This window comes from Eschrichtius robustus, unplaced genomic scaffold, assembly GCF_028021215.1.
Source record: "Eschrichtius robustus isolate mEscRob2 unplaced genomic scaffold, mEscRob2.pri scaffold_538, whole genome shotgun sequence".
NCBI lineage: Eukaryota > Metazoa > Chordata > Mammalia > Artiodactyla > Eschrichtiidae > Eschrichtius > Eschrichtius robustus.
The window spans coordinates 155571-173746 of record NW_027175425.1 but is presented as its reverse complement, the minus strand read 5'-3'; the positions used below and the strand labels follow the sequence as shown (position 1 = coordinate 173746).

The 18176-nt window shown below is 55.4% G+C and overlaps 7 non-coding genes across 7 annotated transcripts; all 7 read left to right on the top strand.

The window, feature by feature from the left end:
* Window positions 1–1478: 1478 nt before the first annotated feature.
* On the top strand, window positions 1479–1571 carry LOC137757856 (small nucleolar RNA SNORD116). The gene has a single exon (XR_011072539.1). It is a non-coding gene; the product is annotated as a small nucleolar RNA SNORD116 (small nucleolar RNA).
* Window positions 1572–4203: 2632 nt separating this feature from the next.
* Window positions 4204–4295, top strand: LOC137757899 (small nucleolar RNA SNORD116). Its single transcript, XR_011072578.1, has one exon. It is a non-coding gene; the product is annotated as a small nucleolar RNA SNORD116 (small nucleolar RNA).
* A 2627-nt stretch (window positions 4296–6922) lies between these two features.
* LOC137757945 (small nucleolar RNA SNORD116) lies at window positions 6923–7015 on the top strand. The gene has a single exon (XR_011072621.1). It is a non-coding gene; the product is annotated as a small nucleolar RNA SNORD116 (small nucleolar RNA).
* Window positions 7016–9700: 2685 nt separating this feature from the next.
* On the top strand, window positions 9701–9793 carry LOC137757941 (small nucleolar RNA SNORD116). Its single transcript, XR_011072618.1, has one exon. It is a non-coding gene; the product is annotated as a small nucleolar RNA SNORD116 (small nucleolar RNA).
* Window positions 9794–12426: 2633 nt separating this feature from the next.
* LOC137757894 (small nucleolar RNA SNORD116) lies at window positions 12427–12519 on the top strand. The gene has a single exon (XR_011072575.1). It is a non-coding gene; the product is annotated as a small nucleolar RNA SNORD116 (small nucleolar RNA).
* A 2685-nt stretch (window positions 12520–15204) lies between these two features.
* On the top strand, window positions 15205–15297 carry LOC137757930 (small nucleolar RNA SNORD116). Its single transcript, XR_011072607.1, has one exon. It is a non-coding gene; the product is annotated as a small nucleolar RNA SNORD116 (small nucleolar RNA).
* Window positions 15298–17930: 2633 nt separating this feature from the next.
* Window positions 17931–18023, top strand: LOC137757893 (small nucleolar RNA SNORD116). The gene has a single exon (XR_011072574.1). It is a non-coding gene; the product is annotated as a small nucleolar RNA SNORD116 (small nucleolar RNA).
* Window positions 18024–18176: the final 153 nt, after the last annotated feature.

Here is an 18176-nt window from a genome sequence, read left to right as displayed (position 1 = left end):
TGCATGTGATTGCTGTGAGTTCCTCAGTAGTGTCGCTGTAGCAGTGGAGAATTGCCAGGATGCATGGGGTGGTGTGGGCCTCATCAAAGCAGACAGGCTTCCGGTCTGTCTTCCCTGGTGTTCAGTGTCCCCGTGTCGCATGATGTCTGTGGCTTCCGATAGGGTCGAGTCGCCCTGCATGCAGGAGGAGGGCACTTAGGAAGAGGCTGTGTATCGTTTGAGCGTTTTCTCAGTGGTCAGGGCCACCAACCCTGCCAGTTGGAAACTTGCCGATACGTGGGCGGGGAGGTGGCCTAATTTCTGCTCTGGTGTTCCAACCTGTGTCATGGTTGCTGAAGCCCAACACTTCCCATTGTGGACATTCCCACGGGGTCATGGAAAGTGATTTGTTCTAGTTGGTGTGAAGACGCACTTGGTCCGCTGTTCCTTAGCCCCTTGAGAAGTGCCGGGCTGCATCTTGCCTGTAGGCAACTGCAGGTCGCAGTCAGCCCACCCACGGGAGGTTCCCTTGCTTCCGGGAGTGCTGGGAGTGACCCCAAGGGCACATCAGATGTGCTGGTAGGTGGCAGGGTCTCCAGGTCCACATAGATGTGACAGACACGGCCGGGAGGCAGGTCTCGTCCAGTCTTTGTGCTTTGCTCACAAGGCGTGGCTGTGAGAGTGCGGGAGTCTGTGGGCTATTTCAACAGTCCCTGGGGTCAAAGTTCGCATGTAGCCTCTTGAAGCTGACAGGGGACTTTCTCCTTTCAGTTGGGGGTCCATCCAGGATGGTGTGTATAAACTATGGCGTTTACTGTTGGAGGCGCCTGCAGAGGGCCACAGGGACACCCAGAGACCAAGACGCGTATTCAGCGGCACACACCGGAACCCACGAGTGCATCTTCGTGCGCAGTCACAGTCACACACGCCCACACGCGTGAGTACACACATACAGCGTCTCACACACCGGCCAACATACATGCCTAACTTCCTCCAGTCGTGCTGTGAGACACGCAATCCGTTTTCGGTAAGGAATAGTGGTACTTGGGAAGCAGGTTCCGGGCTCACACGCAGGTAAGTTTTCACAAGAATCGTTCTCTGAGGACTGTGGTGCAATTCAGAAGCCGCATGATTTCTGTCAACTTCTCAGGTGCAGTTGCAGGGTAAGGCTGGCCGTCGGCAAAAACAAGAAGACCTTCGTGTTGTCTGATGACTGGATATGCTAAGGGGAACTGGAAAAAGTAGAGCAGGCGCACGTTGCTGAGCGTGGCTGGGGATAACTCAGGACAGTAGCATTCACGCATACTAAGATGTGCCATTGGATATTAGGTTTTCCTCAGATGGGTCCAATGGCTGAAAGAGTGGATTGATTGTTGGTCTTGCTGAGTGGCCTGAGGACTGTGGATTCCCCAGGCTGTTGGAGTACTTCTGGCTCATGGCTCCTCTGCAGAGCCCCACGGCCTGCCCGTTTGTGTTCTGCAGCGTCCCAGCATGTGCTTGGATCGATGATGACACCCTTGTATGCATTCCTTGGAAAATCTGAACAAAATGAGTGAGAAAGCTCTACGGTCTCCTCATCGCAACTGAGGTCCAGCACGTTTCTCTCGGGGGTCGGGGACAGTTAGGAGTGAGGGCCAACATCCCCTGCTGACATGCATGCCAACACCACTAAGGGCTCTAGCATTGGAGGGGCTTCTGTCTGAGGGTCGACCGTGTCTGCCCATAAGCTGGGTCATCTATGAATCCGCGGTCCCTGCTAAAAGGCCGTGAGGGAATGCAAGGGGGCAGGCTCTCCTGCTAGTCTTCAGAGTCGGAGTGTGTGCTGGTGTGGGCCCAGTGAGCTTTCACTTGGAGAAGTGTGTTTTGACCAGGATCACGCTTTGTGCATGCCGCTTCGGTTGTTGATTTTGGAAGCCAAAATGAGCAAGGTTCCCTGGTTGGAGCCTGGAGCCTCAGGCCAGGCCTGTGGCCCTCTCTGTTGTTGTGTTTGGTGCGGTGAGGTTCTTGAGTGCCCGGTGGGGCTGGAGCAGTGGGCGGGGGTGGGATGGAGTTTGGTGATGGCGGAAGGGGGCTGATGGATTAGGCCTCGCTGCTGCCCCTGAAGCTGCCAGCACACTGTTGGCGCTAAGTGGATCATCGTGGAGTGGGGTGAGGATCGAGTGCTGCATTTAAGCCTGCGTAGTTGCTGCTGCCCTGGAGAGAAAGGTAAGGTATCATGAGGACAGGTCCTGTGTGATGTCGTGGGATGGGCTGTCATCATTGGGTTGCAGGCGCTGGCCTCGGCTTCCCAAGGATGTGTCTTGTTCGTGATGGCCTGGCATCAGCTGCCTATGGTGGGGATGGCTTTGGCAGTTCATGAGGATGCAGTGAGGTAGGTTACCTGTGAAGATTTGCAATCCCGTTTCCAGAGGAGTGACTCCCCACGGGTGTCTTGCGGGACATAGAGAAGACGAACATGCTGAGGCATCTGTGCCGGCCTTCTTGGGGGTAGGTGAGTTATGCAAACAAGCCCTTTGGTCGCTCTTTTCCCACTTTTGGGAATGTGCAACGCGATAGTGTTTCTGCCGGAGGGCATGATGCGGCCGGCCCGTGTGGCATGCAGGCCTTTCGAATAGCCAGAGCTTTATCCAGAGCAGTCCGTTGGCGGGGCAGAGAAGGGGGCATTGTTGCCATCCCTGGTGCGCTGCCAAGGCCAGCCACTCTTCCCTTTCAGGCTTCCAAGTCCCCTCACATGGCAGAGGTCTTCCGTTCCAAGTCTGTCTGTGGTCCTAAGGGACCACGACTTTGATCACTCTGAGTTCCTCAGTGGTGTCACTGTGGCAGTGGAGAATTTCCAGGATGCATCAGGTGGGATCAGCATCTTCAAAGCAGACAGGCTTGCGGTCTGTCTTCCCTGGTGTTCCTTGTTCCCGTGTTCGGAAGATGTCTGTGGCTTCCAGTAGGGACGCGTCGCCCTGCTGGCTGGAGTAGGGCACGTTGGACGAGGCTGTTGAGCGTTTGAACGGTTCCTTAGGGGTCAGGGCCGCGAACCTTGCAGGATGGGAGCTGCCTGAGACATGGCCGGGAAGGTGGCCTAGTTTCCGCTGTGGGGTTCCAACATGGGTCATGGATTCTGAAGCCCACTGCTTCCTGTGGTGGGCATTCCCACCGGTCAAAGGAAAGTGATTAGGCCTAGTTGGCAAGAAGTTGCACTTTGTTCGATGTTCTTTAGCCCCTTGAGGGGTTTCAGGCTGCATCTTGCCAGTAGAATGCTGTAGGTCGGTGTCGGCTCACCCATGGGAGTTCCCTTGCTTCCGAAAGTGCTGGGAGTGACCCCAAGTGCACATCAGATGTGCTGGTAGCTGGCAGGTTCTCGAGTTGCACGTAGATGTCACATCCATGGCCGGAGGGCAGGTCTCGTCCAGTCTTTGTGCTCTGGTCAGAAGGCGTGGCTGTGGGAGAGAGGGAGCCCGTGGAGCATTTCTACAGCCCCTGGGGGTTAAAGTTTGCATGCGGCCTCTGGAAGCTGACAGGGGGCTTTCTCCTTTCAGTTGTGGGCCTAGACATTGTGTTGTGTATACACTATGGCGTTTGCTGTTGGACGCCTCTTCACAGGGCAATAGGGACACACAGAGACCAAGACGCGTAGTCAGCGGTACACAGAGAAACCCACAAGAGCGACTGCGTGCGCAGTCACAGTCACACGCGTGAACACAGAAATACAGCCTCTCACAAGCCGGCCAATGTATGTGCCTAACTTCCTGCAGTCGTACTATCAGACATGCAGTCAGTTCTCGGTAAGGGATAGAGGTCCTTGGGAAGCAGTTTCAGAGCTCAAGCCCAGGTAAATGTTTGTATGGATCATGTCCTCTGAGGACACCAGTCCACTTCCCAGGTGCAGTTGCTGGGCAAGCCTCGCGGTCGGCAAAAACAAGAAGATCTTCGTGTGCTCTGATGACTGGAGGTGCTAAGAAGAACTGGAAAAAGTGAGGCGACGCCATGTTCCCGAGCATGGTCGCTGATAACTCAGGACGGTAGGTATTCAACCACCGCAAGATATGCCATTAGATATTAGGTTTCCCTCAGATGGGCCCAATGGCTGCAAGAGTGGCTTGATTGTTCGTCTTGTTGAGTGGCCTGAGGGCTGTGGATTCTCCAGGCTTTTGGGGTACCCCAGGCTCATGGCTCCCCTGCAGAGCCCCGCACACTGACCGGTTGTGTTCTGCACCATCCCAGCATGTGCTTGGATCGAGGATGACAACCTTGTATGCATTCCTTGGAAACTCTGAACAAAATGGGTGAGAACACTCTATCAGCACGTTTCCTCTCTCGGGTGTAGGGGACTGTTAGGAGTGAAGTCCAGTGTCCCCTGCCGACATGCACGCAAACACCACCAAGGACTCCAGTAGTGGAGGGGCTCCTGTCTGAGGATCGACCGTGTCTGCGCATAAGCTGGCTTATCTGTGTATCCCGGGTCCCTGCTGAAAGGCGGTGGAAGGAATACAAGGGGGCAGGCTATCTTGCTGGTCTTAAGAGTCGGGGTGTGTGCCGGTCTAGGCCCAGTGTGCTTGCAGTTGGATAGGTGTGTTTTGGCCAGGATCACGCTTCGTGCATGCCGTTTCGTGTGTTGATTTTGGAAGCCAAAATGAGCAAGCGTCCCTGGTTGGTTGCTGGAGCCTGAGACCAGGCCTGTGGCCCTCCCTGTCCTTGCGTTTTGCACAGAGAGGTTTTTGAGTCCCTAGCGATTCTGGAGAAGTGGGCGGGGTTGGGCTCGGGTTGGGCGTCGGAGAAAGGGGCTGATGGATTAGGCCACACTGCTGCCCTTGTCTGCTCCTCTACTTTAACACCCAGCACAGTGTTGGTGCCAAGTGGGGCATCGTGGAGTGGGGTGAGGATCGAGTGGGGCATTTAAACCTGCGTGGTCGCTGATGGCCTGGACCGGAAGGTGAGGGATGATGAGGACATGTCCTTTGTGAGGTCGTGGAATAGGCTGTCATAATTGGGTTGCAGGTGCTGGCCTCGGCTTCCCAAGGATGCGTCATGTTCGTGATGGGCTGGCATCAGCTGCCTATGGAGGGGGTGTCTTTGGCAGTTCAAGTGCATAAGGTGAGGTAGGTAACCTGTGTAGAGTTGTGATCCCATTGCCGGAGGAATGACACCCAAAGGGTGTCTTGCGGGACGTAGAGAATATTGACATTGTGAGGCGTCTGTTCCGTCCTCCTTGGAGGTAGTTGAGTTATGGAACATCCCTATTGGCTGCTTTCTTCCCTTGTTTGGGAATGTGCAAAGCGAAAGTGTCTCTCCCGGGGGTGCATGTCACTGCCAGCCAGTTTTGCATGCAGGCCTTTCGAACAGCCTGAGGTTGATCTGCAGCAGTCCGTGGGCAGGGCAGAGATGGGGGCACTGTTGCGAAGCCAGGTGTGCTGTCGTGGACAACCACTGTGCCCATTCAAGCTTCCAGGTCCCCTCGTGTGGCAGAGGTCTTCCGTTGAAAGTCTGTCTGTGGTCCTCAGGAACAGTGCATTTGATCGCTGTGAGTTCCTCAGTAGTGTCGCTGTAGCAATGGAGAATTGCCAGGATGCATGTGGTGGTGTGGGACTCATCAAAGCAGACAGGCTTGCGGTCTGTCTTCCCTGGTGTTCAGTGTCCCCGTGTCTCATGATGTCTGTGGCTTCCAATAGGGTCGAGTCGCCCTGCATGCAGGAGGAGGGCACTTACGAAGAGGCTGTGTATCGTTTGAGCGTTTTCTCAGTGGTCAGGGCCACCAACCCTGCCAGTTGGAAACTTGCCGATACGTGGGCGAGGAGGTGGCCTAATTTCTGCTCTGGCGTTCCAACCTGTGTCATGGTTGCTGAAGCCCAACACTTCCCATTGTGGACATTCCCACGGGGTCATGGAAAGTGATTTGGTCTAGTTGGTGAGAAGACGCACTTGGTCCGCAGTTCCTTAGCCCCTTGAGAAGTGCCAGGCTGCATCCTGCCTGTAGGCAACTGCAGGTCGCTGTCAGACTGCCCATGAGAGGTTCCCTTGCTTCCGGGAGTGCTGGGAGTGACCCCAAGGGCACATCAGATGTGCTGGTAGCTGGCAGGTTCTCGATTTGCACGTAGATATCACACCCACGGCCGGGAGGCAGGTCTCGTCCAGTCTTTGTGCTCTGGTCAGAAGTCGTGGCTGTGGGAGAGCGGGAGACCGTGGAGCATTTCAACAGCCCCTGGGGGTTAAAGTTTGCATGCGGCCTCTGGAAGCTGACAGGGGGCTTTCTCCTTTCAGTTGTGGGTCTAGACAGGGTGTTGTGTATACACTATGGCGTTTGCTGTTGGACGCCTCTTCACAGGGCAACAGGGACACACAGAGACCAAGACGCGTAGTCAGCGGTACACAGAGAAACCCACAAGAGCGTCTGCATGCGCAGTCACAGTCACACGCGTGAACACAGAAATACAGCCTCTCACACGCCGGCCAATGTATGTGCCTAACTTCCTGCAGTCGTACTATCAGACATGCAGTCAGTTCTCGGTAAGGGATAGAGGTCCTTGGGAAGCAGTTTCAGAGCTCAAGCCCAGGTAAATGTTTGTATGGATCATGTCTTCTGAGGAAACAAGTCCACTTCCCAGGTGCAGTTGCTGGGCAAGCCTCGCCGTTGGCAAATACAAGAAGATCTTCGTGTGCTCTGACGACTGGAGGTCCTAAGAAGAACTGGAAAAAGTGAGGCGGGGCCATGTTCCCGAGCATGGTCGCGGATAACTCAGGACGGTAGGTATTCAACCACCGCAAGATGTGCCATTAGATATTAGGTTTTCCTCAGATGGGCCCAATGGCTGCAAGAGTGGCTTGATTGTTCGTCTTGTTGAGTGGCCTGAGGGCTGTGGATTCTCCAGGCTTTTGGGGTACCCCAGGCTCATGGCTCCCCTGCAGAGCCCCGCACACTGACCGGTTGTGTTCTGCACCATCCCAGCATGTGCTTGGATCGATGATGACACCCTTGTATGCATTCCTTGGAAACTCTGAACAAAATGGGTGAGAACACTCTATCGTCTCCTTATCGAAACTGAGGTTCAGCACGTTTCCTCTCTCGGGTGTAGGGGACTGTTAGGACTGAAGGCCAGTGTCCCCTGCCGACATGCACGCAAACACCACCAAGGACTCCAGTAGTGGAGGGGCTCCTGTCTGAGTGTCGACCGTGTCGGCGCATAAGCTGGCTAATCTGTGTATCCCGGGTCCCTGCTGAAAGGCGGTTGAAGGAATGCAAGGGGGCAGGCTCTCTTGCTGGTCTTAAGGGTCGGGGTGTGTGCCGTTCTAGGCCCAGTGTGCTTGCAGTTGGATAGGTGTGTTTTGGCCAGGATCACGCTTCATGCATGCCGTTTCGTGTGTTGATTTTGGAAGCCAAAATGAGCAAGCGTCCCTGGTTGGTTGCTGGAGCCTGAGGCCAGGCCTGTGGCCCTCCCTGTCCTTTCTTTTTGCACAGTGAGGTTTTTGAGTCCCTAGTGAGGCTGGAGAAGTGGGCGGGGTTGGGCTCGGGTTGGGCGTCGGCGGAAGGGGCTGATGGATTAGGCCACACTGCTGCCCATGGCTGCTCCTCTACTTTAACACCCAGCACAGTGTTGGTGCCAAGTGGGGCATCGTGGAGTGGGGTGAGGATCGAGTGCTGCATTTAAACCTGCGTGGTCGCTGATGGCCTGGACAGGAAGGTGAGGGATGATGAGGACATGTCCTTTGTGAGGTCGTGGAATAGGCTGTCATAATTGGGTTGCAGGTGCTGGCCTCGGCTTCCCAAGGATGCGTCATGTTCGTGATGGGCTGGCATCAGCTGCCTATGGAGGTGTTGGCTTTGGCAGTTCAAGTGCATGAGGTGAGGTAGGTAACCTGTGTAGAGTTGTGATCCCATTGCCGGAGGAATGACACCCAAAGGGTGTCTTGCGGGACGTAGAGAAGATTGACATTGTGAGGCGTCTGTCCCGTCCTCCTTGGAGGTAGTTGAGTTATGGAACATCCCTATTGGCTGCTTTCTTCCCTTGTTTGGGAATGTGCAAAGCGAAAGTGTCTCTCCCGGGGGGGCATGACACCGCCAGCCAGTTTTGCATGCAGGCCTTTCGAACAGCCTGAGGTTGATCTGCAGCAGTCCGTGGGCGGGGCAGAGATGGGGGCACTGTTGCAAAGCCAGGTGTGCTGTCGTGGACAACCACTGTGCCCTTTCAAGCTTCCAGGTCCCCTCGTGTGGCAGAGGTCTTCCGTTGAAAGTCTGTCTGTGGTCCTCAGGAACAGTGCATTTGATCGCTGTGAGCTCCTCGGTAGTGTCGCTGTAGCAGTGGAGAATTGCCAGGATGCATGGGGTGGTGTGGGCCTCATCAAAGCAGACAGGCTTGCCGTCTGTCTTCCCTGGTGTTCAGTGTCCCCGTGTCGCATAATGTCTGTGGATTCCAATAGGGTCGAGTCGCCCTGCATGCAGGAGGAGGGCACTTAGGAAGAGGCTGTGTATCGTTTGAGCGTTTTCTCAGTGGTCAGGGCCACCAACCCTGCCAGTTGGAAACTTGCCGATACGTGGGCGAGGAGGTGGCCTAATTTCTGCTCTGGTGTTCCAACCTGTGTCATGGTTGCTGAAGCCCAACACTTCCCATTGTGGACATTCCCACGGGGTCATGGAAAGTGATTTGTTCTAGTTGGTGTGAAGACGCACTTGGTCCGCTGTTCCTTAGCCCCTTGAGAAGTGCCGGGCTGCATCTTGCCTGTAGGCAACTGCAGGTCGCAGTCAGCCCGCCCATGGGAGGTTCCCTTGCTTCCGGGAGTGCTGGGAGTGACCCCAAGGGCACATCAGATGTGCTGGTAGGTGGCGGGGTCTCCAGGTCCACATAGATGTGACAGACACGGCCGGGAGGCAGGTCTCGTCCAGTCTTTGTGCTTTGCTCACAAGGCGTGGCTGTGAGAGTGCGGGAGTCTGTGGGCTATTTCAACAGTCCCTGGGGGTCAAAGTTCGCATGTGGCCTCTTGAAGCTGACAGGGGTCTTTCTCCTTTCAGTTGGGGGTCCATCCAGGATGGTGTGTATAAACTATGGCGTTTACTGTTGGAGGCGTCTGCAGAGGGCCACAGGGACACCCAGAGACCAAGACGCGTATTCAGCGGCACACACCGGAACCCACGAGTGCATCTTCGTGCGCAGTCACAGTCACACACGCCCACACGCGTGAGTACACACATACAGCGTCTCACACACCGGCCAACATACATGCCTAACTTCCTCCAGTCGTGCTGTGAGACACGCAATCCGTTTTCGGTAAGGAATAGTGGAACTTGGGAAGCAGGTTCCAGGCTCACACGCAGGTAAGTTTTCACAAGAATCGTGCTCTGAGGACTGTGGTGCAATTCAGAAGCCTGCATGATTTCTGTCCACTTCTCAGGTGCAGTTGCAGGGTAAGTCTGGCCGTCGGCAAAGACAAGAAGACCTTCGTGTTGTCTGATGACTGGATGTGCTAAGGGGAACTGGAAAAAGTGGAGCAGGCGCACGTTGCTGAGCGTGGCTGGGGATAACTCAGGACAGTAGCATTCACGCATACTAAGATGTGCCATTGGATATTAGGTTTTCCTCAAGTGGGTCCAATGGCTGCAAGAGTGGATTGATTGTTGGTCTTGCTGAGTGGCCTGAGGACTGTGGATTCCCCAGGCTGTTGGAGTACTTCTGGCTCATGGCTCCTCTGCAGAGCCCCACGGCCTGCCCGTTTGTGTTCTGCAGCGTCCCAGCATGTGCTTGGATCGATGATGACACCCTTGTATGCATTCCTTGGAAAATCTGAACAAAATGAGTGAGAAAGCTCTACGGTCTCCTCATCGCAACTGAGGTCCAGCAGGTTTCCTCTCGGGGGTAGGGGACAGTTAGGAGTGAGGGCCAACATCCCCTGCTGACATGCATGCCAACACCACTAAGGGCTCTAGCATTGGAGGGGCTCCTGTCTGAGGGTCGACCGTGTCTGCCAATAAGCTGGGTCATCTATGAATCCGCGGTCCCTGCTAAAAGGCCGTGAGGGAATGCAAGGGGGCAGGCTCTCCTGCTAGTCTTCAGAGTCGGAGTGTGTGCTGGTGTGGGCCCAGTGAGCTTTCACTTGGAGAAGTGTGTTTTGACCAGGATCACGCTTTGTGCATGCCGCTTCGGTGGTTGATTTTGGAAGCCAAAATGAGCAAGGTTCCCTGGTTGGAGCCTGGAGCCTCAGGCCAGGCCTGTGGCCCTCTCTGTTGTTGTGTTTGGTGCGGTGAGGTTCTTGAGTGCCCGGTGGGGCTGGAGCAGGTGGAGGGGGTGGGATGGAGTTTGGTGATGGCGGAAGGGGGCTGATGGATTAGGCCTCACTGCTGCCCCTGAAGCTGCCAGCACACTGTTGGCGCTAAGTGGATCATCGTGGAGTGGGGTGAGGATCGAGTGCTGCATTTAAGCCTGCGTAGTGGCTGCTGCCCTGGAGAGAAAGTTAAGGTATGATGAGGACAGGTCCTGTGTGATGTCGTGGGATGGGCTGTCATCATTGGGTTTCAGGCGCTGGCCTCGGCTTCCCAAGGATGTGTCTTGTTCGTGATGGCCTGGCATCAGCTGCCTATGGTGGGGATGGCTTTGGCAGTTCATGAGGATGCAGTGAGGTAGGTTACCTGTGAAGAGTTGCAATCCCGTTTCCAGAGGAGTGACTCCCCACGGGTGTCTTGCGGGACATAGAGAAGACGGACATGCTGAGGCATCTGTGCCGGCCTTCTTGGGGGTAGGTGAGTTATGCAAACAAGCCCTTTGGTCACTCTTTTCCCACTTTTGGGAATGTGCAACGCGATAGTGTTTCTGCCGGAGGGCATGACGCGGCCGGCCCGTGTGGCATGCAGGCCTTTCGAATAGCCAGAGCTTTATCCAGAGCAGTCCGTTGGCGGGGCAGAGAAGGGGGCACTGTTGCCATCCCTGGTGCGCTGCCAAGGCCAGCCACTCTTCCCTTTCAGGCTTCCAAGTCCCCTCACATGGCAGAGGTCTTCCGTTGCAAGTCTGTCTGTGGTCCTCGGGGACCACGCCTCTGATCACTCTGAGTTCCTCAATGGTGTCACTGTGGCAGTGGAGAATTTCCAGGATGCATCAGGTGGGATCAGCATCTTCAAAGCAGACAGGCTTGCGGTCTGTCTTCCCTGGTGTTCCTTGTTCCCGTGTTCGGAAGATGTCTGTGGCTTCCACTACGGACGCGTCGCACTGCTGGCTGGAGTAAGGCACGTTGGACGAGGCTGTTGAGCGTTTGAGCGGTTCCTTAGGGATCAGGGCCGCGAAACTTGCAGGATGGGAGCTGCCTGAGACATGGCCGGGAAGGTGGCCTAGTTTCCGCTGTGAGGTTCCAACATGGGTCATGGCTGCTGAAGCCCACTGCTTCCTGTGGTGGGCATTCCCACGGGTCAAAGGAAAGTGATTAGGCCTAGTTGGCAAGAAGTTGCACTTTGTTCGATGTTCTTTAGCCCCTTGAGGGGTTTCAGGCTGCATCTTGCCAGTAGAATGCTGTAGGTCGGTGTCGGCTCACCCATGGGAGTTCCCTTGCTTCCGAAAGTGCTGGGAGTGACCCCAAGTGCACATCAGATGTGCTGGTAGCTGGCAGGTTCTCGAGTTGCACGTAGATGTCACACCCACGGCCCGGAAGCAGGTCTCGTCCAGTGTTTGTGCTCTGGTCAGAAGCTGTGGCTGTGGGAGAGCGGGAGCCCGTGGAGCATTTCAACAGCCCTTGGGGGTTAAAGTTTGCATGCGGCCTCTGGAAGCTGACAGGGGGCTTTCTCCTTTCAGTTGTGGGTCTAGACAGGGTGTTGTGTAGAAACTATGGCGTTTATTGTTGGACGCCTCTTCACAGGGCTACAGGGACACACAGAGACCAAGACGCGTAGTCAGCGGTACACAGAGAAACCCACAAGAGCGTCTGCGTGCGCAGTCACAGTCACACGCGTGAACACAGAAATACAGCCTCTCACAAGCCGGCCAATGTATGTGCCTAACTTCCTGCAGTCGTACTATCAGACATGCAGTCAGTTCTCGGTAAGGGATAGAGGTCCTTGGGAAGCAGTTTCAGAGCTCAAGCCCAGGTAAATGTTTGTATGGATCATGTCCTCTGAGGACACCAGTCCACTTCCCAGGTGCAGTTGCTGGGCAAGCCTCGCGGTCGGCAAAAACAAGAAGATCATCGTGTGCTCTGACGACTGGAGGTGCTAAGAAGAACTGGAAAAAGTGAGGCGGGGCCATGTTCCCGAGCACGGTCGCTGATAACTCAGGACGGTAGGTATTCAACCACCGCAAGATATGCCATTAGATATTAGGTTTCCCTCAGATGGGCCCAATGGCTGCAAGAGTGGCTTGATTGTTCGTCTTGTTGAGTGGCCTGAGGGCTGTGGATTCTCCAGGCTTTTGGGGTACCCCAGGCTCATGGCTCCCCTGCAGAGCCCCGCACACTGCCCGGTTGTGTTCTGCACCATCCCAGCATGTGCTTGGATCGAGGATGACACTCTTGTATGCATTCCTTGGAAACTCTGTACAAAATGGGTGAGAACACTCTATCGTCTCCTTATCGAAGCTGAGGTTCAGCACGTTTCCTCTCTCGGGTGTAGGGGACTGTTAGGAGTGAAGTCCAGTGTCCCCTGCCGACATGCACGCAAACACCACCAAGGACTCCAGTAGTGGAGGGGCTCCTGTCTGAGGTTCGACCGTGTCTGCGCATAAGCTGGCTTATCTGTGTATCCCGGGTCCCTGCTGAAAGGCGGTGGAAGGAATGCAAGGGGGCAGGCTCTCTTGCTGGTCTTAAGAGTCGGGGTGTGTGCCGGTCTAGGCCCAGTGTGCTTGCAGTTGGATAGGTGTGTTTTGGCCAGGATCACGCTTCGTGCATGCCGTTTCGTGTGTTGATTTTGGAAGCCAAAAGGAGCAAGCGTCCCTGGTTGGTTGCTGGAGCCTGAGGCCAGGCCTGTGGCCCTCCCTGTCCTTGCGTTTTGCACAGTGAGGTTTTTGAGTCCCTAGTGAGCCTGGAGAAGTGGGCGGGGTTGGGCTCGGGTTGGGCGTCGGCGGAAGGGGCTGATGGATTAGGCCACACTGCTGCCCATGGCTGCTCCTCTACTTTAACACCCAGCACAGTGTTGGTGCCAAGTGGGGCATCGTGGAGTGGGGTGAGGATCGAGTGCTGCATTTAAACCTGCGTGGTCGCTGATGGCCTGGACAGGAAGGTGAGGGATGATGAGGACATGTCCTTTGTGAGGTCGTGGAATAGGCTGTCATAATTGGGTTGCAGGTGCTGGCCTCGGCTTCCCAAGGATGCGTCATGTTCGTGATGGGCTGGCATCAGCTGCCTATGGAGGTGGTGGCTTTGGCAGTTCAAGTGCATGAGGTGAGGTAGGTAACCTGTGTAGAGTTGTGATCCCATTGCCGGAGGAATGACACCCAAAGGGTGTCTTGCGGGACGTAGAGAAGATTGACATTGTGAGGCGTCTGTCCCGTCCTCCTTGGAGGTAGTTGAGTTATGGAACATCCCTATTGGCTGCTTTCTTCCCTTGTTTGGGAATGTGCAAAGCGAAAGTGTCTCTCCCGGGGGGGCATGACACCGCCAGCCAGTTTTGCATGCAGGCCTTTCGAACAGCCTGAGGTTGATCTGCAGCAGTCCGTGGGCGGGGCAGAGATGGGGGCACTGTTGCAAAGCCAGGTGTGCTGTCGTGGACAACCACTGTGCCCTTTCAAGCTTCCAGGTCCCCTCGTGTGGCAGAGGTCTTCCGTTGAAAGTCTGTCTGTGGTCCTCAGGAACAGTGCATTTGATCGCTGTGAGTTCCTCGGTAGTGTCGCTGTAGCAGTGGAGAATTGCCAGGATGCATGGGGTGGTGTGGGCCTCATCAAAGCAGACAGGCTTGCCGTCTGTCTTCCCTGGTGTTCAGTGTCCCCGTGTCGCATAATGTCTGTGGCTTCCAATAGGGTCGAGTCGCCCTGCATGCAGGAGGAGGGCACTTAGGAAGAGGCTGTGTATCGTTTGAGCGTTTTCTCAGTGGTCAGGGCCACCAACCCTGCCAGTTGGAAACTTGCCGATACGTGGGCGAGGAGGTGGCCTAATTTCTGCTCTGGTGTTCCAACCTGTGTCATGGTTGCTGAAGCCCAACACTTCCCATTGTGGACATTCCCACGGGGTCATGGAAAGTGATTTGTTCTAGTTGGTGTGAAGACGCACTTGGTCCGCTGTTCCTTAGCCCCTTGAGAAGTGCCGGGCTGCATCTTGCCTGTAGGCAACTGCAGGTCGCAGTCAGCCCGCCCATGGGAGGTTCCCTTGCTTCCGGGAGTGCTGGGAGTGACCCCAAGGGCACATCAGATGTGCTGGTAGGTGGCGGGGTCTCCAGGTCCACATAGATGTGACAGACACGGCCGGGAGGCAGGTCTCGTCCAGTCTTTGTGCTTTGCTCACAAGGCGTGGTTGTGAGAGTGCGGGAGTCTGTGGGCTATTTCAACAGTCCCTGGGGGTCAAAGTTCGCATGTGGCCTCTTGAAGCTGACAGGGGTCTTTCTCCTTTCAGTTGGGGGTCCATCCAGGATGGTGTGTATAAACTATGGCGTTTACTGTTGGAGGCGTCTGCAGAGGGCCACAGGGACACCCAGAGACCAAGACGCGTATTCAGCGGCACACACCGGAACCCACGAGTGCATCTTCGTGCGCAGTCACAGTCACACACGCCCACACGCGTGAGTACACACATACAGCGTCTCACACACCGGCCAACATACATGCCTAACTTCCTCCAGTCGTGCTGTGAGACACGCAATCCGTTTTCGGTAAGGAATAGTGGAACTTGGGAAGCAGGTTCCAGGCTCACACGCAGGTAAGTTTTCACAAGAATCGTGCTCTGAGGACTGTGGTGCAATTCAGAAGCCTGCATGATTTCTGTCCACTTCTCAGGTGCAGTTGCAGGGTAAGTCTGGCCGTCGGCAAAGACAAGAAGACCTTCGTGTTGTCTGATGACTGGATGTGCTAAGGGGAACTGGAAAAAGTGGAGCAGGCGCACGTTGCTGAGCGTGGCTGGGGATAACTCAGGACAGTAGCATTCACGCATACTAAGATGTGCCATTGGATATTAGGTTTTCCTCAAGTGGGTCCAATGGCTGCAAGAGTGGATTGATTGTTGGTCTTGCTGAGTGGCCTGAGGACTGTGGATTCCCCAGGCTGTTGGAGTACTTCTGGCTCATGGCTCCTCTGCAGAGCCCCACGGCCTGCCCGTTTGTGTTCTGCAGCGTCCCAGCATGTGCTTGGATCGATGATGACACCCTTGTATGCATTCCTTGGAAAATCTGAACAAAATGAGTGAGAAAGCTCTACGGTCTCCTCATCGCAACTGAGGTCCAGCAGGTTTCCTCTCGGGGGTAGGGGACAGTTAGGAGTGAGGGCCAACATCCCCTGCTGACATGCATGCCAACACCACTAAGGGCTCTAGCATTGGAGGGGCTCCTGTCTGAGGGTCGACCGTGTCTGCCCATAAGCTGGGTCATCTATGAATCCGCGGTCCCTGCTAAAAGGCCGTGAGGGAATGCAAGGGGGCAGGCTCTCCTGCTAGTCTTCAGAGTCGGAGTGTGTGCTGGTGTGGGCCCAGTGAGCTTTCACTTGGAGAAGTGTGTTTTGACCAGGATCACGCTTTGTGCATGCCGCTTCGGTGGTTGATTTTGGAAGCCAAAATGAGCAAGGTTCCCTGGTTGGAGCCTGGAGCCTCAGGCCAGGCCTGTGGCCCTCTCTGTTGTTGTGTTTGGTGCGGTGAGGTTCTTGAGTGCCCGGTGGGGCTGGAGCAGGTGGAGGGGGTGGGATGGAGTTTGGTGATGGCGGAAGGGGGCTGATGGATTAGGCCTCACTGCTGCCCCTGAAGCTGCCAGCACACTGTTGGCGCTAAGTGGATCATCGTGGAGTGGGGTGAGGATCGAGTGCTGCATTTAAGCCTGCGTAGTGGCTGCTGCCCTGGAGAGAAAGTTAAGGTATGATGAGGACAGGTCCTGTGTGATGTCGTGGGATGGGCTGTCATCATTGGGTTTCAGGCGCTGGCCTCGGCTTCCCAAGGATGTGTCTTGTTCGTGATGGCCTGGCATCAGCTGCCTATGGTGGGGATGGCTTTGGCAGTTCATGAGGATGCAGTGAGGTAGGTTACCTGTGAAGAGTTGCAATCCCGTTTCCAGAGGAGTGACTCCCCACGGGTGTCTTGCGGGACATAGAGAAGACGGACATGCTGAGGCATCTGTGCCGGCCTTCTTGGGGGTAGGTGAGTTATGCAAACAAGCGCTTTGGTCACTCTTTTCCCACTTTTGGGAATGTGCAACGCGATAGTGTTTCTGCCGGAGGGCATGACGCGGCCGGCCCGTGTGGCATGCAGGCCTTTCGAATAGCCAGAGCTTTATCCAGAGCAGTCCGTTGGCGGGGCAGAGAAGGGGGCACTGTTGCCATCCCTGGTGCGCTGCCAAGGCCAGCCACTCTTCCCTTTCAGGCTTCCAAGTCCCCTCACATGGCAGAGGTCTTCCGTTGCAAGTCTGTCTGTGGTCCTCGGGGACCACGCCTCTGATCACTCTGAGTTCCTCAATGGTGTCACTGTGGCAGTGGAGAATTTCCAGGATGCATCAGGTGGGATCAGCATCTTCAAAGCAGACAGGCTTGCTGTCTGTCTTCCCTGGTGTTCCTTGTTCCCGTGTTCGGAAGATGTCTGTGGCTTCCACTACGGACGCGTCGCACTGCTGGCTGGAGTAAGGCACGTTGGACGAGGCTGTTGAGCGTTTGAGCGGTTCCTTAGGGATCAGGGCCGCGAAACTTGCAGGATGGGAGCTGCCTGAGACATGGCCGGGAAGGTGGCCTAGTTTCCGCTGTGAGGTTCCAACATGGGTCATGGCTGCTGAAGCCCACTGCTTCCTGTGGTGGGCATTCCCACGGGTCAAAGGAAAGTGATTAGGCCTAGTTGGCAAGAAGTTGCACTTTGTTCGATGTTCTTTAGCCCCTTGAGGGGTTTCAGGCTGCATCTTGCCAGTAGAATGCTGTAGGTCGGTGTCGGCTCACCCATGGGAGTTCCCTTGCTTCCGAAAGTGCTGGGAGTGACCCCAAGTGCACATCAGATGTGCTGGTAGCTGGCAGGTTCTCGAGTTGCACGTAGATGTCACACCCACGGCCCGGAAGCAGGTCTCGTCCAGTGTTTGTGCTCTGGTCAGAAGCTGTGGCTGTGGGAGAGCGGGAGCCCGTGGAGCATTTCAACAGCCCTTGGGGGTTAAAGTTTGCATGCGGCCTCTGGAAGCTGACAGGGGGCTTTCTCCTTTCAGTTGTGGGTCTAGACAGGGTGTTGTGTAGAAACTATGGCGTTTATTGTTGGACGCCTCTTCACAGGGCTACAGGGACACACAGAGACCAAGACGCGTAGTCAGCGGTACACAGAGAAACCCACAAGAGCGTCTGCGTGCGCAGTCACAGTCACACGCGTGAACACAGAAATACAGCCTCTCACAAGCCGGCCAATGTATGTGCCTAACTTCCTGCAGTCGTACTATCAGACATGCAGTCAGTTCTCGGTAAGGGATAGAGGTCCTTGGGAAGCAGTTTCAGAGCTCAAGCCCAGGTAAATGTTTGTATGGATCATGTCCTCTGAGGACACCAGTCCACTTCCCAGGTGCAGTTGCTGGGCAAGCCTCGCGGTCGGCAAAAACAAGAAGATCATCGTGTGCTCTGACGACTGGAGGTGCTAAGAAGAACTGGAAAAAGTGAGGCGGGGCCATGTTCCCGAGCACGGTCGCTGATAACTCAGGACGGTAGGTATTCAACCACCGCAAGATATGCCATTAGATATTAGGTTTCCCTCAGATGGGCCCAATGGCTGCAAGAGTGGCTTGATTGTTCGTCTTGTTGAGTGGCCTGAGGGCTGTGGATTCTCCAGGCTTTTGGGGTACCCCAGGCTCATGGCTCCCCTGCAGAGCCCCGCACACTGCCCGGTTGTGTTCTGCACCATCCCAGCATGTGCTTGGATCGAGGATGACACTCTTGTATGCATTCCTTGGAAACTCTGTACAAAATGGGTGAGAACACTCTATCGTCTCCTTATCGAAGCTGAGGTTCAGCACGTTTCCTCTCTCGGGTGTAGGGGACTGTTAGGAGTGAAGTCCAGTGTCCCCTGCCGACATGCACGCAAACACCACCAAGGACTCCAGTAGTGGAGGGGCTCCTGTCTGAGGTTCGACCGTGTCTGCGCATAAGCTGGCTTATCTGTGT